This window comes from Gallinula chloropus (assembly GCF_964237585.1).
Source record: "Gallinula chloropus genome assembly, chromosome: 1".
Classification (NCBI taxonomy): domain Eukaryota; kingdom Metazoa; phylum Chordata; class Aves; order Gruiformes; family Rallidae; genus Gallinula; species Gallinula chloropus.
In genome coordinates, this window is record NC_140085.1 from 53,516,881 (window position 1) to 53,543,607 (window position 26,727).

Below are 26,727 nucleotides of genomic sequence, written 5' to 3' on the forward strand. Positions count from 1 at the left end.
AATTTTTCTCCACCTGAAGCTACAAAATCCTCAAACTTGACAGTATCACTATGCCACAATTTTGCCCTGGGTCACAGTTAAGCACCCTACGGTCCCTCCTTGCTCAGTCTTCCCCAATATTCCACAGTGCCCATACACTTTGAGGTGCTCCAGGATGACCTTATGCACAGCTACTGAAGATTCAAGGTGTGTTTTCGCCAGTATGGACCTATCTTTGGGCCACAATCCCTTCAGAGGTACACCTGCTATGGCACAGACATCACCATGGCCAAAGATGTTTTGAGATACACCTGTTCTGCGGTGGAGTAATTCATGGCCATGGATTCTTTGGGGTGTCCTGCTCCCATGTGGGTCCATCCACAGGTCACAGTCTGACAGGAGTTCCAGCCTGCCCGGTCCAGCAGCAGAGGAACAGCAGCAGTGCCCTGGCTGTCTGCCAGCCCAGGCACGTCACCATCACTGTTATCAGAGCGTTCCCAGCACAGCACAGTAAGATGATCAGCAGTGCAGCAGCACGAGCAGCGAGAGCAAAGAGCAGCTGCTAACAAGCACTTAGACAACTATCCAGTAAATCAAGGAAGACCCACAGCAAGCACAGGAGCCTACCAATTAATAACAACACAGCTACAACAGCAAACATCAAAGTTCAATCTAGCACATTCTAAACAAATCTGTTATCTCAGACCCTTCGAGCCTTATGTTGGGCAACCAAAGAAAACTGTCATAGTTTTGCCCCAGCCAGCAGCTAAGCATCATGCAGCCAATTGCTCACTCTTTCCCTGGTGGGATAAGAGAGAGAATCAGAAGAGTACAAGTGAGAAAACTCAAGGGTTGAGACAAAGACAGTTTAAAAAGTAATGCAAAAGCCACGCATGCAAGCAAAGCAAACCGATGAATTCATTCTCCACTTCTCATGGGCAGGCAGGTGTTTAACCATCCCCAGGAAAGCAGAGCTCCAGCACATGTAACCACTACTTGGGAAGACAAATGCCATCAGGCCAAATGCCCCCCCTCTTCCTCCTTCTTCCCCCAGGTTTCTATGCTGGGCATGACATCATATGGTGTGGCATATCCCTTTGTTCAGTTGGGGTCAACTGTCCCAGCTGTGTCCCCTCCAAGCTTCTGGTGCATTCCCCCAGCCCACTCACTGGCGGGGTAAGATGAGAGGCAGAAAATCCCTTAGCTCTGTGTAAGTGCTGCTCAGCAGTAATAGAAACATCCCAAAACATACCCTCGTACTAGTTACTACAAAGAAAATGAACTCTATCCCAGCCAAAGACAGCACGGTCTTTACCTCTTTCCCAGGTTTTTGGAAAGGTCAGGAGTGCTGTCTGACCAGGACCACAGGACCTGATTGTTGGGTTTATTCTGTTCACAAGTTACTGGGATACCTTTGTGAAGGAAGGTGCTGAAATGAAACATTGTCCCCCAGTGAGCTGGGGAAGAGAATGATTCACATACATGTGGGAAGAGCTTTATTTCCAACTCCCCAAGCAAGCACCACATAGACCAGCCCTGTATCACAGCACTCTTGGAGGGTAGGAGTGAAAGCAAGAGGCAATTTGATATCATGTTTAAAAAGAAATATTATCTTCTTTGTGATTAATGTGTTGGTACCAGGGATGCTTGTAAAACATCCTCAGACAATGACCATGTGTCTTGAGGCCAGATGTCATGCCATGCCAGACATGAGATGGATGCTGTTACAGATTAAGATAAGTGAGTACCATTTTAGGCCAGGGCTGATTTTGGAGCCTGACACAAACTAAGCACCCTGAAGGGCTTAAGCGTTACTGAGTGTTGAAGCTTCACCTCAGCTTGCTCCTCTGTCCAGTGTAATCCCTCCTTTAGTCTCTGACATCCTGACAAAGGTCTTGAGAAGTATCCCTCAGATTGGATGCTTTCATCAGCTTTGCTGCACTACACATGGCAAATTTTTGCTGAGAAACCTCTGGAATATAAAGCTGAGGTGTTAAGTTCCTCCTGTTTTACTAGCATAAAACAGTATATATAAGAGTCTATATAACAGTATATATAAAACAGTCTATATATAAGAAACAATGGTCTCTTGCCTCGTAAGTGGCCTACAGGCCAATTTGCTGATCAGCTGGGAACCAGAGAAGTTTGCAGCTAAGACTGTTCAGTGAGTACAAGACAAAAGAAATAAGCACGGAAATGTGGTGCTTTCCTTTGGAAAAAAGAGTTAGCTCAAACCCTCCATGCTAGAAGCTGGTCTCTACCTCTAGTTTTATAAGAATAGTGCTGAATAAAGCCTGGATTAATTTAGTCTGATATCACAAAGAAGAACAGCATCTTGATGTTGATGAGATGCAAAGAAGCAACAACAGACTGCAGATCACCAGTAATAAAGAACTGAGATTTCTCAGCACCTTGTAGGCAAAGGAGGAGCAAAGAGATAAGAAACTGCATCCCTGCATGTGTATTTCTTGTGCTTTGCTACTCCCCAAGGCTTAAGGCAAGGGAAGCGTGCAGGGCACAGCCAGGTGGGAGTGTGCCAGAGTGTCTGTGCTGTGGTCTCCATTCACAAGCCTTTGCTCATACACTGCTTGTGCAGACCGGTTTAAAGATGAAGCTGGACAAAGTTGTGTAGCTACAGGAAATCTGCTTTGCTTTCACAGATTCACAGATTCGTAGGGGTTGCAAGGGATCTCTGGAGATCATCTAGTCCAATCCCCTCTGCTACAGCAGTATCATCCAGAGTACATTGCACAGGATTGCATCCAGACAGGTCTTTCAATAACCTTTTCCTAGGACTTGACTCTAATATTCACTGACATGGTCACACTGTTCCATGGAAGGGGGCAGAAGGTATTGGAAAAACAAACAACTGAAGTTCCAACATAGACAGCAGAGAAGCAAATATTATGGACAAGTTCAATAATAACATTTACAGAAGGTGTTAACTAAACTGAGCCACCGGCTTTTTCTCTACTCCAACTAAAAAATATAGGACTGATGGGAAAAATAACATTCACTGAACAAGTATTTGGTTATAAAAGTGACTAGAAAAATAGGTTGTCATAGCACAAATTCTTATCTGTGTGATGCAAAGGAAGTGCTCTGTTTGATAGCTCTTGGAGCCCTAAGAGCATTTCTGTGCCTCATGCAATGCAGACAAGGAATGACTCTGTGGCTGCCTATCAGAAGAACAACTTCCTATGAATTTGATTCCTTTTCAAAATATTTTAATGCACGCTTCACACTCAGTAAGTCACTTGGCTGAAAGTTGTGGTTGGAAATAAATTTTCACAATATGAATCAAATTAAGTTTCTGTGTACTAAAAGGTCCTCAGATGTCATATGTCTATTTCCAGTTTTCTTCTCCAAGGTCAGAACAACTAATAGCTTTATGGGTAAATTGGCCACCAAGCAACTCCTCTCCTGAGTTTTCAGTAAAAAAATCTTTTTCTGTTTAGCAGACTGCCTGAAGGTAATTTGCCAAACACAAGAGAAAAACGTATTATTTTTTGTTTGGTTCGAAAATGTTTTTTAAAGAAATCTAATTTTGCTTCCTGAGAGGCTTTCAATGAGAATAACATTTTCCAAAACAACACTCTCTTTAGTGTTTTTACTCGGTTGTGTACTTTTTCTGCTTTCAGCAATCACTTTCAAGTTGTCCCTGATTTGAAAGCAACTGCAAGGCAAGAGGAGACTGTAAAAAATGGGAGAGACAAAGTGAGGCCTTGAGATGAAAAGTGGCTTGGAAAAAACTTTTTTTTTTTTTTTAATTCAACCTGCATTGCTATTGCCTAAGAGATTGATGAGAAGATAGCAGTGTTCAGTAATGCAATATGCTATCAAGTTGGGTGCCCCAAATCATAATCCCACATTCCTGCAAATATGGATATTCTCTTAGAAGATATTGGTTATTTTCCTTTCCAAGTTACTTTTAAGACTTTTTTTTCTCTGTATTTTCTGTACATCAGCTCTTGAAATACTTTCACCTTTCATGATGTAATCTGCTGTGGCTGAAGTTTATGGTGATCCTTATTCCTTATTTCAACTGTCTACATCCAATTTTCCCCACTGAGGGCATCCTCCTGAACTCTGAACAGCAGCAGGGGAAAAACAGGGGCATCAGTCAAGAAACAGAATCTAGTAGCAAGTTGTCCTCTGGACAACCTCTGCTGTTAGCTCCCATGTTGGCAGCTCTCAGCACATTCCCATGAGCAGGACCTTGAACTGAGAGAAACACATTAGAAACGGTATTTTACCCCTTTCTTCAATCAGTTTAATGCAGACACTTTCTCATACTAACTGAAAGTTGACAGAGTTGATTCAGGACTTCATGCTCTTTCATTTTCTACCACAGGATCTATTTCTATATTCTTTTATCTGCTGTAGCCAATGGAATTGGGGAATCCCTGTGAGCAAGGATTTGGAATCTTGACAAAAGTTCCATCTCTTTGGGTATTTCCTGCTTTTCTGTAGCTGTTCCCACCTGGCATCAGTTTGAAAGATCAATATTGTTACTGCACAGGTTATAGTGTCTGGACTTTTGTTTGGATAGAGTGGCTCCCTTGAGTTATTGTCCTGAAGTAAAATTATCATCTATTAATGTTAACCAGATATTCTCTGCTCTGGTGACACCCCACATGGAGTAAGGCATCCAGTTCTGGGGTCCCCAGTACAAAACAGATATGAACTTGCTGGAGCAAGTCCAGAGGAGGGCCGTGAAGATGATCAGATGGCTGGAGCACCTCTCATATGAAGACAGGTTGAGAGAAGAGAATGCTCTGGGAAGACCTTAGAGCAGCCTTCCAGTACATAAAGGGTGGCTACAGGAAAGATGGAGAGGGAATGGCTTTAAACTAAAAGAGGGGAGATTTAGATCAGGTATTTGGAAGAAATTCTTCCCTGTGAGGGTGGTGAGGCCCTGGCACAGGCTGCCCAGAGAAGCTGTGGCTGCCCCCTCCCTGGCAGTGTTCAAGGACAGGCTGGATGGGGCTTTGGGCAACCTGGGCTAGTGGAGGGTGTCCCTGCCCATGGCAGGGGGTTGGAACTGAATGGTCTTAGAGGTCCCTTTCAACCCAAACTATTCTGTGATCCTATGAATCCTGAATGAACCATTAGCAACAAACTTATGGTTTTCTAGTAACATAAGTACAGAGTTCATTCTCAGTTTAGCACATTTTGAATGCCAGTCATCAGTGACCTACATGTTTACTGGATAAATTACATGTTAAATATTCCTCATGCTGCTGCTTCATTTGACGTCATTTTCCTTGCTGACGCTTCTTCTAATGTCACTGTCTCTCTGCACTGTCTGGAATCTCCTCATCTTTGCTACAGTATGGTAGATACTGTTTATAATCGTGCAAAGAGAAAAATACACATATTAGACTCTTTAGAAGTTATAAAATACACCTAACTTTTCATCAATATGAAAATGGAGACCAGATGATCCTGTGCTATGATAATATGACAAGGGAAAAAGCATATCTTCACAAGTGGGATGAATACCTCTGTACACTTGTGTTCTCTGGCCAGCTACATGATAGGTATAAATATACTGAATGCAAAGAAGAATTTGTTTGTAAAAGAAAGAAGCAGCTTACTCAACTCCAGTGTACCAATTCGCCTATCAAATTTAAGGTCAATGGGGGATATAGGGTAATGTAAACTATTAAACCAACTAAGACTTATCTGTAACTTTATCTAAAATAAAATAAATCAGTGGGACTTGCAGATAATGACAGGACTGAGGTGACAACCTTATCAGCTGAACTTCTGGTATACTGCAGTTTTAATATCTATTACTAAGAAATCATTGTATCTTTCCCTTCTGCTGCCTCCATTCAAATTTACTTTACACAGTCCACATGTGTGGAAAGTCACATGGCAGGAAACACCACTGTTGACAAATAACTCCTCAGGAGAACTGTCTGAAACACAGGCTGCAGAGATGATGAATGGAAGCCATCACTGGTTTAGTACTATTCAGTTTCACGTTTACATTGACTAGAACCACAACTAAGAGCATTAAATTCACACATGGTTCAAGACTTATCCCCCCCTGCCAGGTACCAACTCACCAGCAAGCCCCTGGTGAGTCTTAGAGACGCTGGAGTCTTAGGGAGTGCCCAGGCAGCTCCCTTCCCAGCCACACAGAAAAGATCTGGGAGTCCTGAGATCCTGGGGTGGCATGGGCCAGCTGCCTGGCATCCAGCTGATAGTCAATCCCCACATCAAAACAAGGACTGTAACAGCTCCATCACACCCAAGTTCTCCCCCAGAGAACACAGACCTTCTAACTGTGCCATCTCCAACCAGCCATCAGGAATAAGACAGGTTTATAGGAAATTCTGCCTTTCATTAATCAGAGATCTGTCAAAACAAATCCCCAACAAACAAACACAAAACCCAAACCACCAAAAAACCCCACTGAAAGAGACCAAAAAATGCAGAAAAACCCCAACAAACCTTTTCAGTCCATCAGATTGATGTTTTTGTCAGAGGACAATAACAGATTCTGTGTCACAGGAGACAATGTTCTCACACCTAGCCCAGGATCAGATGCATGATACTACCCAGTGCTTGCGAGACTGCCGTGTTCTGCATTTGCAAAAGGCATCGCTGAGGTATCAGTGGAAAAGATGCTATCAGAGACTAAAGCAGTGGTACATATTAACATTATTGACCTGCAAAATTGAGAGATCTGCTATCTTTGGTAGGTAGCTATAGCCAGGAAAACCTGAAGAATAAGAACTTGCAGGCACTGTCAGAGGGGAAGATAGGATCAAACGACATGGTGTACTTTCATATCAGGATTACTATGTCCTGACAAGTGCTCTAGAAAGACACAAGACATCTACCTTGATTCCAGGTATAGCTTTGTTGCCAGAAGCCCTGAAGTGGCCTTAACACTACAAGGAAAAAAATATAAAACAAAGACAGCCACAAACCAAAACCTAAACAAAAGAAAACAAAATTAAAAAAACCCCACCAACACAACACAATGAAGGTTGTAGGGGTTTTGTTTGTTTCTGTCTTTATATTTAATCTTTAAATGCCAATATTGTATGTTGGCTTGATGTTGTAATCTCTCTGCAGGTGCTGTTCCAAAAAAGCAGTGTCCCTGGAGAATTAATACCATATGATCACTAAAATAACTTTTTGCAAGACCCTTGAGTGTCTGTAATTAACGCGTTAAGCTGCACTTAAAGAGAGTAAAGTATCATTATACACATAATAAATAATTTTAAATTACTGAATTATTTGTCTGTACAATTACCCAGGTAATTATCTAAACTTTACTAATAAAAGGTTTCATTAACTACCACTTACTCTGGATAGAACTAGCTTTCACACTCAGACACATCCCCAGTGCAAAATGCAAGGCAAAAGCCATAGTCATTTTAAAGTAAAAACTGAATTAAATGCTAAACCCAGCTCCTTCTGAGGCAGTTTTTGGTACATAGAATGTTTCTACACCAAGCCAAGTGGAGACAGATACTGTGCTGGGAAGCATAGGACAGGAACTGAAATTTTTACCCAAGTGTAACCAGCTAAGGTGAATCTTAGGCTTAAGATAGAGGGTCGTAATCGAAGAAAATTGACCTGTTGGACAATCAAGTAAGATTTCATACCAACATGATTATAGTGGTTTAAAATCAGAGCCTTTCTTCAGCAGCTTTATAGCCTCCTACTGGCTATTTGTATGTTGATAGACAGCTTTATGCTAACACAGAGATGAGAGAATAAAGTGGGAACTAAAACTGACAAGGTGGTATTACCCAAAGGGATGGGACCAGGGCTTAAGAAACAGCTTTCTGTTGCAGTACAAGTGATCATACACATACCACTGCTCTGAGGGCACTGAAATCTACCGGTCTTGGTCTTTCTAGATCTGAGGCACATCAGATGTGAATATGCAACCCAAAGAGAATGACTTTGGCTCCAGAGCTTAAATAGTCTTACAATAAATACAACTTCTGTACAACCTCATTATAGGTAAGATGTAAAGCCTTTGTGGGCATTGTTTTCTTTCATTTTAAATCAAGTCAGTAATAACTTTGCCACAGCTAGAACCTGCTGCTTATGCAGGATTCGTGCATGCAAGTCCACTGTGGTCCCAGGTTCAGACCCATAGGCCAGCTGTCACACATTAGCTGAGCTGCAGTTACTGCTGGCAGCCCTCAGCAAGTGCAAATTGGAATGATTGAAGTGGGATGTGTAAAGTGCCAAGTCTTATTCCCTCCCATTTGTAGCAGACCAAAAGTATGCACATGGACAGCTAGAACATTACAAACATCACCTTGCAGCTCCCTCAGCCATAATTCAAGTGCACATCTAAAACCTCGACCATTTGAGCACGTAAAGAGACATACAATGTGTTATCCACAGACTACCTTGCCATTTATAAATTGCACAACCACATTTTTTTCCCTCACAAATCTCACTTCTGTTTAAACACCTTACCAGGAATCACAGAATCACAGGACATTAGGAGCTGGAAGGGATCGCAAATGATCATCTAGACCAGCCTCCCTGCCAGAGCAGGATCACCTAGATTAGGTCACACAGGAATGTATCCAGTATCCAGGCAGGTTCTGAATGTCTCCAGAGAAGGAGACTCCACAACCTCCCTGGGCAGCCTGTTCCAGTGCTCCGTAACCCTCAGGGTGAAAAAGTTCCTCCTTAAATTCACATGGAACTTCCTGTGCTCCAGCTTGCACCCATTGCCCTTGTCCTATTACTGGCCATCACTGAAAAGAGCCTGGCTCCATCCTCCTGACTCTCACCCTTTACATATTTATGAACATTAATAAGGTCACCCCTCAGTCTCCTTTTCTCCAAGCTAAAGAGGCCCAGCTCCCTCAGCCTCTGTTCCTAAAGAAGATGTTCCACTCCCTTAATCATCTTGGTGTCCCTGCACTGGAGTCTTTCAAGGAGTTCCCTGTACTTCTTGAACTGAGATACCCAGAGCTGGACACAATATTCCACGTGCGGTCTCAACAGGGTAGAATAGAGTGGGAGAAGGACCTCTCTTGACCTACTAACCACACCCCTTCTAATACCCCAGGATGCCATTGGCCTTCTTAGCCAGGAGTGCACATTGCTGGTTCATGGTCACCCTGCTGTCCCCCAGGACCCCCAGGTCCCTCTCACCTACACTGTTCTCCATCAGGCCAGTCCCCAGCCTATACTGGTACCTGGGGTTGTTCTTCCCTAGATGCAAGACCCTACCCTTGCTCTTGTTAAATCTCATTAAATTTCTCCCCAGCCAGCTCTCCAGCCTGTCCAAGTCTTGCTGAAAGGCAGCACAGCCTCTGGTGTGTCAGCCACCCCTCCCAGTTTTGTGTTGCCAGCAAACTTGCCAACTGTACACTCTATTCCCTCATTCAAGTCATCAATAAATATATTGATAGGCATTAATTTTTCTGGCCTTGGGAGCCTACCAGTACCTAAACATCACGCACTAGCTGTTTCCCTAAGAGATGTTCCAACCTCAACTGCACAACTAGTAAATGTACTCCAGATATCCTAAACCCTTCCGACTTCTCAAGACACCAAAACCCAGATGTGATACTGGTGGTGTATATGTTTTATTATCCAGCTGACAGGATGCTTAACACTTTGCATAAGAGCTCTTAAACTCACATCAGATATTTGAGGTGGGATATCTGCAGTGGAAATTCCTCAGTCTTTCCAACTGAAGGTGTTTGAATTCAGGTGAAACACTACCTGTCTTTTTAGCCATGGAGAAGACTAGGATTTGAGGGTCAGTTTCCACTGGGTTTGTATGCAGACTGGGACATCTGATGAATGCATAACTGAAGGCTGTCAAAATACATGTAAAAGACTGCATGTTCATTCTCCTGTGATTTTAAGGTTCTTACTTTCCTAAACCCAGAAATGTGCTCCTTTTCTTTCTTCTTTGATTATGTGCATGTTATTTCCTGAGGTTTTTAAACCACAAAATCCATCATATGAACCAAGCATGGTTCATTAATCATGCTGCAAGTGTTATATTCAGTGCATAGATCCACAGCACAAACCAACACAGCAAATGCCAAAACTTTTTTCCCATGTGAGTGGATTGTGGGTTTGGGGTGGGGTTTGTTTTTTTTTTTTTATTACTTTGGATTTTTTAAAAATATCTTTCTGAAGAAAACTCCAGACATAGACTATTTCAGCCTGAACAAAGTATTGGTGATTGAAAGAAACATATTGTGACATATTATTGTGACTTGAAGTACTGAACAAGTTTGACTTCAAAAAACCCACTTCTTTAGATGAATAAAGTAATAGTTGTATCTAGACTTAAACAGTGGGTTTCATCCTTTGAGTTTAAACTGCTTTATAATAGAAGACTATCAGAAACACTGGCTTTACCTCAGCTAGAGAAATTGTCAAAGTATATTCAAGCTATAGTCTCAGGAAGAGCTTGCTAATTACTGTGATCCTGTTCCCACTTTCAGGAAGGGAAGTGTGACAGGTAGGAGCATCAGCTCTGAACCACTTGTAATGACTGCAAACAAACTTGGATTCTGAGACACGCAAGCAGGACTTCATACTTTGGAGACACATCTGTAAGTGCCTCCAACCCGAAAAAGGCCCCCAGTTTTTCTTCTTCCATTGGAACACGAAAAGGGAAGAATCACATCTTCACATTTGTAAGGTTTGGGGTCCCCATTTTTTCCTATTCAAAGTTATTTCTCTGTCTTAAAACGCACAAGAGATGGAGGTTGAGCATAGCAAGTGGTGGTTTGCAAAGAAGGTTTTATATTAAGCAGAGCAAGCAGTTAGTACAGTCCTAACTGTTCATGAGCCCACCGAGGCTCAGAAAGCCTATCCAGAGCTTACAGAAGCCCATGTAAATATTTAACTGTATCTCAGAAGCAGTTTGGAGGGCTATGCTTCGTCACTGATGCAGGCACATGGAAGGGTTTGTTGGTTTTTCTTAATAGGACTCTTGCCATGGCAATGGGATTGCTGTGGCCTTGTCCTCATGCTTATGTGCCCCCAGACTGCTGTCCACAGCTGTGAGGGAAGACAAAAGGACCTCTCTGAGGGCAGCTGCCAAAGCAGTTTGACTCAACTGCATTCATAGTATTAGAAAAGACACAAGCTTAAAATCAGAGTCCCCCACCGAGCACTGCCAAGGTTTTCTGCCATCAAAGCGTGTAACTACAAGGTCTCACTTCATCTATGTACTTGCCACCGAGCACCACCAAACTTGTGTTTAAGAAGCAGCATGGAGCAGTCCAGCCTACAACATGCTAGGTACCCTCATGAGCTGTTTTTCAGTAGAGAGAATTACACAGTTATGTTGAAAAATAGTTTGTTTTGTCTGACTACTGCTCGTTAATGACATTGAGTGCAGTTAGGCAGTGCATTTGCTCACTGGTGTCAAGCTGATGATGGCAAATGACCTCCAAGCTACCTGGCTATCTGCGAGCTGTCTCACAAAGTTGCTGCTTGATGTTGTTTACTTCCACCCCGGGAAGAAAACTGAGCATTATGACAAACTGAACAAAGACACGCACCGTACCTCAGCTTCCCGCACTCCAGAAAATGCCAGTGGCGTAGGGGTTAAGAGCCTCTCTGATAGAAAACCAGTTGTGCTGAATTCTTCAGTCGCACTGTTGTGAAGTATATAAAAGTGTTTTTCAAGATTACATATCTCCATAGGTTATACTCTCATTATAAGGCGCTGCATTTACACAGTGGGGGAATTTAAGTTGGAAATGTGACACTGCTAGTGAAAATGTGAACTGGAACAAAAATTACCCAGGAAAGAAGCACCTTAAACCTTTCATTTCAAAGAATCTGTGCTAAGCCTGAAGAGAGCAAATAATGAGCAATGAAAGGAGTCTTTGTTATGCCGTGATTTCAAAGCTCCGCCAAAATGTCAAATAATCCATTTAATCAATCAGAAAATTAAAGAATGTGGTAAATTCCCAAGGTAGTTTGAGGTTTTAGCTGTGCCAAGTAATTCAGCTACTGCATAAAGCTTATGTCATAATAGCAATTACTTAATAAGTCATTTTTGTCTAACCATGTTGATGTAAAAATACAATTTAGTTTTGAAATTATTTGCAGCTGTGCTCTTATTGGGATACAGCATGCAATACCTCAGGAGATGTTTACATTTGTCGCTTCAAGCACTGCTTTAATTTAATTTTTATCACACTATGTCCTTCAAAAAGTTCCTATTATCACAACACACTAAGAAATTGATTTCTTAAAATGGGTGTTCATGAAATCATGTAAGAAAAGGAAAACACTATCTCTCAGTTCACATACAAAACTCATTACGGGCGTCTGACAACCACACCAAAACTCTTATCATATCAAATCTATATTCCTTATGATGTTTACATTTAAAATTTGGTGTTTTATTTCACAACACTCCTGAGAGTCCTGGATTATCATCAATTACATCCTAGAAATGTAAAAGGGGCTACAGTGAACATTTTTTATGTTATAGACTATTTTCTATTCCTCTCAAAGGACAAATTTGACAGAATGGTTGCAAATGTAGATATTTTGCTTCTAACAAGCCTAATAAAATTAGAGATCCATTTTCTTCATGTGAAATTAAACACAAATGTTTTATTAAAGTAAAAAGTTCAAAGTGTATCTAGATGCAATACGCTAGCTCAGAAAACTGGAGAGTACTTTTATTGTCTGCCAAAATAACTCACTTCTGTTGCATAATGAAATTCTGCCTAAGTTTAGTAGGCCTTAATTTCAAATCAGACTATGTTAGATTTCTTCCTGTTATCTACACATTTGCATATAGAATTCCAGAAATTTCTGAACTCTACCTTGTGTAGAGATGCATCCTCTACCTACCTCTAACAATATGGACAATATCTGTATTTCCTCCTTTTAAAAACTGAAATGCTGACACAAAGAATCATAAAGTCTATCAAATATATACCTACACTTCAGTTCTTAAAGAAAAAAAGGCATTCAGCACAGCAAACAAAGCCTGACCTGCGTTCATGACAGCAGGTGGTGAATGTCTTTGTGATCCTGGAGCCTATTAGCATGATCTCCTTCAGTGGCCGGATGAATAGGGACCTTCCTTTCAGAAGCCACAGTGAGCTTCACAAAAGCCTCTGTGCAGAGGAGGGCTGGAATGATTCCAGAGTCATGCAGCTTTCACTAACCCACTGATCCTTTCTTTGGCTCCCCATCTTCACTGCCCACCTACCTCTCCCTGTCCCCCTGCGTCTTGTTTCCTGGACTAGACAAAGACTACAATGAAGATAGCAAAAGTATCCTACTGAAATGTATTGAAATGGGCCATAAATTGAGAACTCCTTGGAGTAACTAGCACTCCCTCACAGCTTTTTCAGAAACTGCAAGAACTTTGACCAAAGAGTAAGCACCAAATTTGTATCAACTCTGAGTATTTCTGGTTTCCAGATTTGATTAGACCGGGACATCTCCTCACATCTCCCCTTCCACTGTCCTTCAGAAGTACAAGTGTTTCCAGGGCTGAAGAACCAAGGAGACATCCTCCTCATTGTATTTTCTTGTGGGGATAGGAAAAATTAACCTAGAGAACAGGAAGCATAAGTGAAACAACAACAAAAATCCTTTTTTTTTCCAAATAGGTTTAAAAGTTAACTATTTTTTCTGTAATGATTTTTTGGAATTTCCCTACTTGCTGAGGTTCCAAGACAAACTAACTTATTCAAAATGTCTTTTCAGGTTGACCAAATCTATTGAAAACTTAGGTCCAGTCAAATAGTTTGTTTTCAAGGTTTGAAAAAAAAAAAATCCTATCAAAAAGTTCAGTTCCCCAAAGCAAATAATTAGGAACAAGGACCCTGAGTTGTACCCTGAAATATAAATAGTGACATAATGAGTGGCAAGTTTGTAAGGATATGAAAAATATTTAAATTGTCAGATTGAGCTGGAAAAATGGGCAAAATTCTGGTCATGGAAAGAAAATGCTGGTTTTATTTTAGCTGCTGAAGAGTAGAAAACTAGAAACAAATGCCCTCAGTGTTGACAAGGAAGAGAGAAATATCAAAACTCATGTAAGGATTGCCAGACAATCAAGTTCAAGGTGACAGCTTGCAGCTAAAAAGAGTGTATGGGAGAGGACTGGAAAGTAATATATTTCGTGTACTGTTTTTTAAGAAATCAAGACAATTAATACATATTTAATATTGTGAAGGGTGGTAAAGCAACAGGTTGACAAGGCACCTTTCAAACAAATTCAATGAATTTAAATAATTACAACAATTTTGACCAGAAAACTTATGTATTTCTCTCTCTCTGCATGTGGATCCTTCCACCCCTAATTCCACAAATTGGAATAGCATCTCAAATTCTTGTCTTATAATGTTGTACCTATTTTTCCCAAAACCACTATGGGGTTGTGGATGAACAGTCAACTGACGCTCACATCAGGAAGACAATGATAGCGCTAAGAGAATAGGTAAGTGCCAGTCTCCAGAAATAGCCTTTCCAATTTTATCTTTGTACAGCTATTGCAAACCTCTCTTCTTCCCCCAGTGGCATGGCCCTTCCCAACAGTTAACAAAGCTTTTCTTACATTCAGATTGAATTGCTGTAATTTATTCTCCATGATGCTACCCTTGAAGACTGCTTTAAAGCACTAGCTCCAGCAGAAAACAACTGCCCTTCATTTTATGTTCCCGGCCTTGGAAAACACATTATGCTTGTTTTCAGAGATTTGCACCCTTTCACAGGTGACACTCAAGCTGTTTGCATTGTCCTAGAAAGACTTATGAAATCCTGCTGGGATCTGAGATTGCCAAGAGGTTGCTTCTCCTGAAAACTGGCATGTACACTACCTAAGACAGTATTTTGAAGGCATAAATAGCGTATTGTCTCGCTCTTGACTCGGGCTGGTAATAAAGAACACACACAACGTGGGCATTTGCAAAATATTAAACAAAGTGGTAACTTTAACATTTCATCTCTGTGACAAGACCTTGCTTTTTTTCTGACAAGTGACTACATTTCAAACATGCACACACACACTTTTTACTCAAATTGACACTGACAAGAAAAACACTCTCTTCGCCATCACAGCAAGATGTCACTTAAAACTTTGATTGTCAAGTTCTTATAACGCATAATTCAAAGAGGTATTTCTGATGTCATGTTGCAGAGTTTATAAAAAGGCATATTCCTTGCTTAGGAAAAAAGGAAATAAACATATCAGCTCCACCTTGGAGGCAGGGAGAAAGGAAAATAGGGTAGATATTAACTTACATGGCACCTCTCTCCATACACCTCAGCGCACCACTTTGTGACTTCTTTTTGGAAAACCAGAGCACCAACTTTATTTAGACAGTTTCCAAAAGCCAGGCTTACATTTTTATTCTGATCCTCTATTTCATTAAGCAAATGGGAAAAACAAAGTGAGTAAGATGAAACCTCCTACAGGTATGCTGAAAGGCCTTGTTATGATAGACATGAGCTGTTTCTGCTCGTGCTCCAGGGAGAAAAGGTTTCAGACAGAAAGCAGTGTAGCTGCATTAACATGACACAGAGCCAAATCCTATATTTTCAGCACCTCACCCTAGAAACACGGGCAGAGTAAGGCCATGTCAGTGACCAAAAGGTCAGGGAGGCACTCTGACTACTTTATGGGGGGCGGTGGGGATAAATGGTTCTTTACTGGCCAAATCTCCTTCAAAACATATCAAGGCATAACTTATTCCCTGAGTGAACGTATCTCACTGGTTTGCACTATTAGATGTCCTCTGCAAAAAATGCAAGTACGACAGTGGTCCCAAAACTAACCCTTTGAAACTCAGAATTGAGTTCCTCTTTTACTCCTTGCTATTAGCCAAGGTGGAGTCAATCCTTTGCACAGTGAAGTTTATGCTGTGCTAATATAGCAAAGCCCCTCAACATATTTAAACCAGATTACCTAAGGTTTTAAAAAAATAAGCATCAACGTACTCAGAAAGTGTGTCCAAAGCATTTTCAGAGTAGTTTCTGCTGAAATGCACAGTACTTGTTAGCTTCCTTTGACCACTGCAGAACCAGAGCTACTACAGGAGAATGAGCTGGATTCCCCTCAACTGTTGTTTAGCAAGTCACAGTCACACCTGCATAAATTTACTGAAAACAATGGCATTGCAGAGGAAGTAACCTAGAAAGATTAATGGATTGGTACTGCTTAAACTGAGGACATAATTTTTGGTCAGTAGAGCCCTTCCAAACTGGTGCCGACATACAAGAAAAGATCTCAGCTTTAAGATCCAGTGTTCAAGCATTTGGCTTGGCATTTAAAACAAGTAGTTCAACTTGGAGAACATTTGACTCTGGAAGTATTTTGGAGACAAGGTACAATACTGAAAATATACTCTCCAGGTGGGACTGTCAAAGTATAGTCTGTGGTAAAGATGAACTGCACATTATTTACGAGTGACAACAATATACTTTAAACTAGGAGAAATAGAGAAAAACAGTATAGGAGCTGATTTGAAATTATTTAAAGAAAGAACTGCAGATCAATTTCCAAAGTGTATTTTGAAAACATTTGGGGGCAAATGATGGAGACCATTTTTATCTTAGCCAAATATGAAGTTGAAAAATAAGTGTACTTTCCTCTCTCTTCTTTCCTTGGGCTCTTTGTAAGCCCAAGTAAGACAGAAGTAGTTGCCACACAACATCTGTGAACTTAATCAAGGTCAAATTATCTGCCTGTTATTCAGATTGAACTAGATACTTAGAATTTACAATAAAGCAGGAAACACACCTCCTGCCTAATTATTGCTGGGGTTTTTAACCAGAAGTTCCAATAATGAGAGAGTACTTTCTAGCCGACAAGAAATTCACACCTGAGAGTCAAAGTACCAAATAATCAATCGTGTTTTATTAACATATGCTTCAGAGAAAGAATACAGTCAGAAAACTGTACATAATTGTATCAGAATAAGTAACATTCCCCAAAATATTCCCACAGGAAATCGGTACCCAAGAACAAAGCAGCCAGAGCAGTAAGGCAATATGTGACATGGCAGCACTGTAAGGGAATCATCAGAAATTGCTTTCTGCCCCCAACACTGCCAGCCTTTATCTCAGTTCCATCATATATTTTCAGAAAGACATGTAAGCAGGGAAAAGAATTCTTTTTCAATCCCCTGATCATCTCTCAGATTTGCTCTCAAACATGGAAATAAAGGACCTGGACCACTTGCTAACAGGGTACCCCTTGCCTTGATTCCTTCTTAATTTTCAAGCATTTAGAAATTCATTGGCTTTTCTTTGTATTTATTTTGGCATGTGTTTATTAGCTATATTAAATTCTTAGCTTAGTGTTTCATATACAGTGTTATTTTTGGCAGAAAATGAAAGATGTATGAACAATTTGAACACTGAACACTGATGTAAAGATGGATCGTCTCATTAACAAACTGATTTCCTCTCATCAAACTACGTGGGTGAGGGATGAAGAAACAAAATGCAAAAACATGGTAGTCAACGTGGTGACATACTAAATCATCTTCCAATCATTCTCAATAACACTACAACTACAGCATGCTATCCTGATGGCCCCATCTGAGTTGATGATTTTTCACAATGTATTTCATGGCTTCCATCCCTACATGAGACTTTATTACTATCACATAGGAATAAAAAGCCATAAAACACTAGAGTGAATTTATCTTGATCAGATGCAATACTTATTTTCTTCACATGACTTCACCACCATTCCAAAACTAACCAATGATTTCATGCTATATTACTGAACATTTTAAACTACATTTCAATGACAAGAAAGACACTGAAATGGTTACATCACGAATTAACAGAGCTTCAGCCTTTAAACACATTCCTACCTACGAGAATCAAGAAACAATCACAAGACACAACCATTTAATTCACTGATAAAAGACGGGACACCACAGAAAAATATCACTTCCACATACATCTTTCAACACAGAAGGAAAGACAAAAGACACAAAAGAAACTGATATAGATTAAAGCTATGAAAGCACCACTACCAGCACCTTTTAAAAACTATTTTCCTCAGTAGCTTCCTGGCATGCATTATAAAAAAATTCAGACTCCATCACTAAGACATCTTTAAGACATCTGAGCTTAATTAGAGAAACAAAGCAAAATTCCCTGCTTATGGCACTGAAACAGCTACTACCACAGAGCTGCTAGCTAATATGATTCACTCATCCCTATGACTTCTACCTTCATGGCTACGATAAATTTACTGTAGCTCCAAAGTCCATATTTCTCCTGATGAAAGACCAAATGAGACAAATTATAATATACCCTTATTTTCTAAGCCAGACTATGATACCAAGGTCCTGGTCTGAAAACAGTTATTTATTAATGTAATTACTATTCATCTTCTTATTACTACTAATTGGCCAAGTTGAAACACAAGTCTCTAGGGTCATTGAAAAGTCAATACAATAATTTAACTGCCATTTGAAAATAATTTTGCCTGTGCACTTGCAAACAAACTAAGCTGCATCAGAAATGTCTTGCTAAGTTAAAAGCCTCTGCTTTACCAAAAATATTTTACATTTTCCCAGCCATATAGCCTCACTGGCATGATACCAATGTTAATTCTGATGTACCGTTGACACCAGGACTAAAAATTAACACGTTTGGTTTATATGCTGCTATCCTTTCTCGCCTACCAAATCCTATTTCTTGCATAGTATAATGTTGATAGCACAGAAAAGAGCAAGAAATCATTAAATGAAAGGAAGTGCATAAATAAATTCAATTATCATGCATAAAACATGCAAATGATTTAAAGACTGCATATGAAACTCTAGTTTATATTCATTAATCTCAGGTTGCACTTTTGAGGGAGAAAGAGACACTAATTGGGTCCAGATTAATGCACTCCCAAACCTTCCAATTTGTTTTTAGGTGAGGGTTAAATGAGATGTATTAAAATAAACACAGCTGCTCACCTTCTCCAACCCTGTTTCATTTGTGGAAAATAAGTGAAAACGAGAAGTATACAAGTAAATTGTAGGCTTGGTGTATTAAGAATGTGGGCTTTTCCTGAACACTTCAAGACTGCCACTTACCCACTGCAGGTCCTTTTTCTTTTGGGTTTGTTTATGGGTTGGTTTGGGTTTTTTGTTTGTTTGGGGTTTTTTTTGGGTGGGATTTTTGGGCTACTAAGATAACTTTGTGCTGAAAACTAGTCCAAAAACCAAGCTAGTGACTTGGCATGCAGAACAGGGTAGGTAGCCTAAATCCTGCTGTGTTTTCCCCCTTTCCCTACTCTGAATGATGCTGCAGATGGACCATTTTAAACCACATGCAGGTACTTCTGAAAGGGGGTCAGTCCGAAGCTGGCACATCGCTGCTGCGCGACTCCATTATGTGGGTAATGGGGGACTCACAAGAGGACTTGAGTGGTTCGGCTTTCTCACTCAGCCAGCAGAAACATGAGACAAAATGGGGACAAACCCAAACAAAAAAGAAACAGGGAAAGAGCCCATTCCCTTTCCTCTGCTGGCAGAAGAAGGTCAAATGAAGCAAACAAAAAAAGAGTCACCAAACTAATTTCATACTCAAACCAATGAATTTGGATGAGAGGCCCAAAGGGGAAAGGTTAGGGTGTTATCAATGACATAATTTCTCTTGCCTTTTGTTAAAAAGATTGGCAATTAAACCCCCCAGCACAATGGGACATTTTCTGCAGAGTGGGAAGCATTCAAAATTTTATATTTCTCTGATTATTTTTAAAACGTTATCTTTCTGAACTACAAGACATTACACCATGAAAGCACAAAAACACATACATGTAGACTCAAACATATATTCACATAGATGGTTTCAGACACAGACCCACTTCTGCTGACAGCCTGACTCTCAGAGCTTTTTATTAGAATTAATTTCTGCATGTTTGCAGATGCTAAATTAGTTGCAATAAATAACAACAATAAGGCTGAAATCTGTCGACATCTTGACAAATATTCAGAGAGCCATTTAGTTAGGAAATATGCTTATGATATTCATTGCTCCTAAAAGAGAAAATGATTATACAGTAACTAAACCCTAAGTAAGAGCTAAAGATATTCACCTCATGAAGCCATTTCTCAACTAGCCCCTTGGCATTTGCTGGAATTATTCGCAGCACGAGCTCTACTTTTTCATTTTCTGCTGACTCCATGAGGGTAATTTCTTTCTCGTGATTAAAAGTGAGCTTGGCAATTCCTTCAAAGCGTTTCCATAGGTGTGTTTGTATGTGGAGTGGATCCTTTGTCTCAAAAAGGATTCCTGAGAGATCATTGCTGCATCGGGAGGAAAAAAACCTGGAAAACGATAAAAAATGAACTTTAGAGGTATTTATATAAACATATTTTACACCAACACCGACAGCAGACAGATGAAATGGACTGTTTACCTTGGAAAGAATAGTCTTTTCTTCGCCAAATAACCATTCAAGGCCTTCCTGAATGTCATCCAAAAGCGATTCTGCCTCCTTCAACTTATCCAGCATCTGGGGCCGCGAGATAACCCTCGTGGCATTGGTCTCCTTCACTGACTCCTTCGTTATTAGCCTCCTGGTGGGTGAGATAGAATACAGTGAATGTAATAACCATACTTCACACAACAGGCTCTCCCTCTCTTTTAAATTGAAAATCCCCTTATTACAAAACAAGGGGTGTTCTTTTTCTTCTACCTTTAAGTAGGACTGCCACATTCATTGCTTTTTACAAAAACGCAGCTGCTTTTTAAGCTACAGATAAATAGAATCAGCTAGGCGGTAATTCTGCTCAGTCTGAATGCATTATTTTCTAAGTCACTTTGGTGAGGGACTTTTTATTATAAACTGGAATGAACAAGGAAAGTCCTTTTCTCAACTAATTATGACTACGCTTTGTTCTATACTATTAACTTACAATGCCAGATTGATCAGCTGCTGCTTTTTTTTTAGGTTTGGGATTTTTTTTTCTACAGCCAGTTCAATAAATTAACATGCTTTTTCTGGGAAATTAGAGAGGTAATTATTAAGACTTTACAGACTAATGATGAAAATATAAATAACTCAGAACAATAAGGAACGATGTATCTGTAGCATTCACACAGTCCCTTTGATGTGCACACTGCAATCTCTCATTTTAACACCGCTGATGCATGGATGGGAGTGACTTTGACTACATCTACAGAATTCTCTTCTCATAAAGATTTGTTAAAGAAACAAGGGAAAAAAAAGCAAAGCTGAAACACCATTCTTCATACACCTATGGCTGGCAACCATTTTATTTTTCCATTTTTGGACTTTCAGTTTATAAATATCAGGAAGGACAGAATAGGAGGCAAAGGTACAGAGAAGTTAAACCAGACAAATTTCAGGACTTCTGTCATTACTTTTTCCACTCTAAGGCTTACTGTTTGATCTGAAAAATAGTTGTGGTTTGTTTTTTAATTCAAGAATGCCCTGGTTTGCAAAGAGAAGTTTGGTGTTCCCCAGTACTACCAAGAAACAGAATATAGTTCTGCGGTTTCAGGATCTTCAGTGATCTGGAACACTTGGCTTTGACAAAGGAAAATATACTCAACTACATTGCAGGTGGACAACAATATATTTAGTTCAACTGTTGTCCATAGCTTCTAACTACTGGTACACAAACGCTCTAGTAAATGAAATGTAAACACTTAGATATCACCACATAGTTCCTTTTATGCAACATATACTGTGATGAACTGAATTTAAATAAACAAATAAGAAAAATCCTTTCCCCTTATTAATTCAAATTCACTTTTCAACACTTATGAGTTGAAAACCATCGATAGAACTGCTTCTGTCCGGCATTCAGGACCACAGATTAGACAGGGTCTTGGAAACAAGAACTTGCTCAGAGAAAGAAAACTTGTGCTGCCACCATCTTACTACCCTGCTTGCATTCAAAATGTGTATTTTGAGTCTCTCTGTATTTCTGCCTGAAACATTATAAGGGTTATTTATTATACATTTTTTTGAAGCACCTACTGTAACAAGATAGAGACACATAGCCAACAACAGTGTCATTGCTTTGAGACGCTAAAATGTGCTATTTCTATGAGGTATTTGTTAGTCTGATACACTTGGAAAACTATGGACCCTTTCGGTTTGCTGGTGTCCATATCTGGAAGCCAACCTGGATGCAAGAGAATCAGGAGAAGCCTAATTCATGTAGAAACTGTTCTACAAAGAAATAAGTCTATTTGTATCAGTGGAGCATCCAAGATGTGAGATTGAATGAGCCCATCCACACAAATATTCATTAAAGTGGCTACACTTTATTTTAGTACCAAGCTGTATGTTACTGTATACTCAAAAATATGTCCTTTCATATTACCTATGAAACAAGGACATTAGCTTACTGCCAATGTAGGCATGCTATCTTTTCTACTAAAATGACAAAAAAAAAAAGAATTTTGAAATGCTTATTCCTTCTTGATTAAAAATATACCTGGATCTGTCCATTTAGCAGCAGCACTTCTTTTCATGATGTGACAGTAAGGACACTAAAGAAATAACTGTGAATGTGAGAAGGCTTGCCAAAGTGAAGTACTGTTTTCCCAAAGTTGATTTTAGAATTTAGGATATTCTCAACAATTTTGTGGCCAACTTTAAAACTGGCCTTCAGATTAGTGCATATTCCACTTTTAACATTGCTAATATCAATGGTGCACAATACATTTTAAATAAAAATAATTCTGTTTTATTTCAGATGAGTCAATTAAAGACAATTAAATGATCAGATCGCACCCTGTGCTCATCCTCTACTGACTACAGCTTTTCACAGAAGCCAAGGTTATGGTGCAAATATGATGAAGTGACTCAACAAACATTACAGCCCTATTAGAAGCCCCTGTACATACAGGGACAAGAGCTATAAACTCACAGTGCTATACTTTATCCATCTGACCATGTTTCCTTACACTTCAGAAGGCAGAACCAACATGAAGACAAATTCAGGAAAATCTTAAAAAAGACCACCCCACCACCTATCTTTACTGACCTGTTTTCAGCTACTGCTTTGCATTGAAACTATATATAAATTAGCTGCATTCATCTTTTAACATATTTCTTGTATGATTAAAAGCAAGTATTTTATAGATGTTTTTTGACATGCATCCACTTTCGATATTCTGCAGGTCATTCAATAGCACATCAGATATAACTAAAGACAGACTCAATACTTTGGGGAAGAAATAGCAACAAAGGCCAGTTTTTATATCCTTCCCTTGCTTGCAAGGAAAGGAATCTCTAGGTCCTAACCATATAGGGAGTCAGCTAACAGCCAGGACCTTACCGTTTCTTTTTGACAGCTCTCCTCGTGCGGTCCTGGAGTTATTTGTGAACCAGAACTTGAAGCCACTGCTCCATAATAACCTGAGCAAGTCACAAAAATGAAACCAGATATCCATCTGAGCCGAAAAGAAAGCATTTTCTTCCAGATACAAAAAACACTTGACATCAAAGTACTCTAATAAATATTTTGCTAAAAATGTTCTTTACGTTTCCAGTTTTACAGGCAGTACAGCGAGAAGAAAGACATGCTCCAACGCCTGTTAGCCTTTCCCACTCAAATGATTCACTAACTTACAGGGAGGCTGTGTCTCTATTGTTTCTGAGCTCACATCATAAAAACTAAACAGAAATCAATTTAAGACAATGAACTTTAAACTTCATTTCCCCCCCCTCGGTATTCTGAAGTGGCATGGCTGAGTTGGAAAAGTTTTAAATAATGAAAGTCACTGAAGCCTAAATCACATACAATAGTGAAAGCTGAGATGTGAGATGGAGATGAAATCTAAAAGCTAATTAAATTCAACAAGAGCCTCTCAAAGGCAACATACCAGCTTAGCCTCCCATGCTAATATTTCGTTTTGAAGGGTGTAGTAAATGGAGGGCCTTTCATGGCTGCAGATTTCACAATGTGATCCACCAGCTAAACCTGAGAGGGGAGAGAAAGAGAAAAAAAAAAAGATTAGATGCATGGATTACTGTACTGAATAGATGCCAAGGCCAAGATAAAAAGAATAGATAAGTTAGGGCTTCTGAGGAGCTAAATTTGAAGCCAACCAGCAAAACGGATTGAACCTTATTACCTCTAGTCACTGAGAAATTCCCTAGACAGTTGGATGTAATTTGAAAAGGTCAGAAAAAAAATTTTCTTCACAGTAATATTGCTTCATGGTTTAAGGGTGTACATTTGTGAGATGCCAGCTCTAATAATTTTTATTGACTTGCTCTAGAGAGACAGACAGATGCACAGGGAGGCAAGACAGACGGATAAGACATATCCTACCTTTGTTTCCAGTTTTAAAACATACCACAGTATCAGGTATGTTTTAATGTTAACCATTTCAGTTTATCCTTTGCCATATCTGAGAAGACTGTGCCTTGTTTCTCTAAGTCAGCCACAAAGAAGGAAAAAACCTGTGCATATCATTGGAAACTTGCTACAATTTTTCATATTTGATCTGAGCATTCATTGAATTCCATGTGAATCTGAAACATATAACTGAAATGCAGTAAGTGTAATAGGATTTGCTAGACAATTTTAGGTATGCTCAGTTCATTTTTCTTTTCACCTAAAGGGGAGCAGTTCTCACTGAACAAATTATAAAAATGACCTTCAACATACTGACAGTACAAGCTTTGTTATCAATGTAGCTGTCCTGGGGGAAAAAAAATCAAACCAGCAAACAAACAGAAAAAAACCCCCACCCCACACACCAAAAAAGCCAAAGCCATCCCAATTAAAACCATGTAATTCTTTGACTTAGCATACAGAAATGCCTGTAATCAACTATGAACATTTGCTAACATTACACTTGCTGTCAATTTTTTTTGTCATGCAATTAAAATCAAAGGAGATTTAACAACTGAAAAGCAGAATTATCTACCCCAACCTCTGGAAAAGTTTAATTAACGTTAGATTTTCTTTTGCTTAGAAGACATTTCTCTTCCATTCATAACATAAACATCGGTATTCACTGTATCTTGGCTCTGAATGCACTGCAGAGGCAATTTTAGTGGCCATTAAAGTATGGCTCTGTGAGTTCTTCTCCTGTATTATGTTTATGGAGCCTAGCCTGAAAGCTGACTAAAATAGTTTCCACTTGGATAAAGAAGCCGTTTCCATATGGTCATATTCCCTCCCCTCAAGCCCCGTACATTCAGAGAGTAACAAGAAATTGCAGCAGAAGAGTTGTGTGTGTGAGTATATATATATATACATATATATATATTTTCACTCCTCCAGAACTTTATAGCACTGGAAGGAAATCAGAAAGGTTTAGCTGTGGTGAGGAACAAAAAGCACAGGGAATTGTTCCGCTAATGGAAGCTGATACTTCCAATTGAAATGGGACTGTTCTCCAATTGAAAAGATACATGGACCGTTTAAACATCATGCTTTCCTCAACAATTCAGGAAGCTTTTGAAAGAGGATAAGCACACCTGCATGTATGGAAAGGGGGCTGGGGAGACCCCATACTAGATTATAACAAATGATTTAGACTTTTCTACTCAATTGTTGGTTTTTTTTTTTTCATCAGACTGTCACTGTCAGGTTCAAGATGATGTTGAAACTGAATAGGAATTTATTTTTTTAAGATCACAGATGTGTAACTACAGAGGAACCCTCCAGTTTCTGTGGCAACATGACAGCATTGTGATTTTTACTGCCCTAACTTTTTTCTAACAGATGGAGTGACAGAGAAATCAAGTTCTGTCATACTCCTGATCCAAGTTCAAAGATGAATTCATGAACCCTATGAATCTTTTTGTCCCAAACCACCCTTACTCCTCATGAAAACAGGGAATGTTCAAGACACAAACAATGTCAGAGACTCAAATTTTTCAACAAATATTCCTCAAACATACTCATACTTTGATGTCATTTACAATACAGTAATATGATGCCACCTTATTCCATCTTTGCAAGTCTCTCACTTCTTTCTTTTCTTTTTTTTTTCTCTTTTTCATCAAGAGCAGTGCATGTTAACAGACAAGTAACTTAAATCCTGTTTCATTGTATCAGATGTCAAAGGGAAGGATAGCAAGAGTGACAGCACTTCCGTTGTACTATTAGTAGAGTCCACTTCTTGGAAGTCCCAAGTAGCACCAGTAAGGATATGCTGGCTTGGCTTTAGATTCAGCAGCTCTAGTTGCCTTGGGAAAAGGGATTCTGCTTTTTGGTGGCTTTGTTCTCTCCTTGCTGATCATTTCTTAACAGTGGCATAGGACATTTTATCTATATTCTTGGAAGTGATGCTGCATGATCTCACATCTTGCCTCCTTTCTCAAATCAGCCAGGATTCAAAGACCATTGAAAGAACAGAGAGGGTCCTTAGGATTTTCAGTATGACATCCTTCACAATCTATCTGAACCAACAAACATGTAGGAAAAACTAAGACAACTCAGTCATGGTGCTCTATACAGACAGTCCCAAGATGATCCCATCTAACCCTCATATTTTGGCAACAACATCTCCCCCCTTTTAATAAGACTGTTTGTCTCCCATTTGTGGCTTTTATTGGCCACAGTGATGGTAAAATTATATAAAATTAAAATTATTGCTCACAGTGTACCAATAAGGTTAGTTAACCACTGAAACAGATTGCTCAGAAAGGTGAGAAATTTTCAGTTACTTCTAATCAGGGTCTATTTTTAAATCATATTCTCACAGTTCAACCACAAGTTGTTTGGTTAGTTGCAGAAATCACACTTCTCTCCTTTCCAGCTTTTAAATCAATGGGGTCAC

At 39.6% G+C, this 26,727-nt stretch overlaps 1 protein-coding gene across 2 annotated transcripts in view; it reads right to left on the reverse strand.

The window, feature by feature from the left end:
* Positions 1-23,281: 23,281 nt before the first annotated feature.
* LOC311205104 (uncharacterized protein) overlaps positions 23,282-26,727 on the reverse strand; it is an 88,573-nt gene continuing 85,127 nt past the window's right edge. For both annotated transcript variants that reach the window (XM_084279396.1, XM_084279397.1), the window contains exons 8-9: positions 23,812-23,909; positions 23,282-23,344 (exon numbers count right to left, since the gene is read on the reverse strand). The gene's annotated coding sequence lies outside the window, so the exon portion shown is untranslated. The remainder of the gene's footprint in view (positions 23,345-23,811; positions 23,910-26,727) is intronic.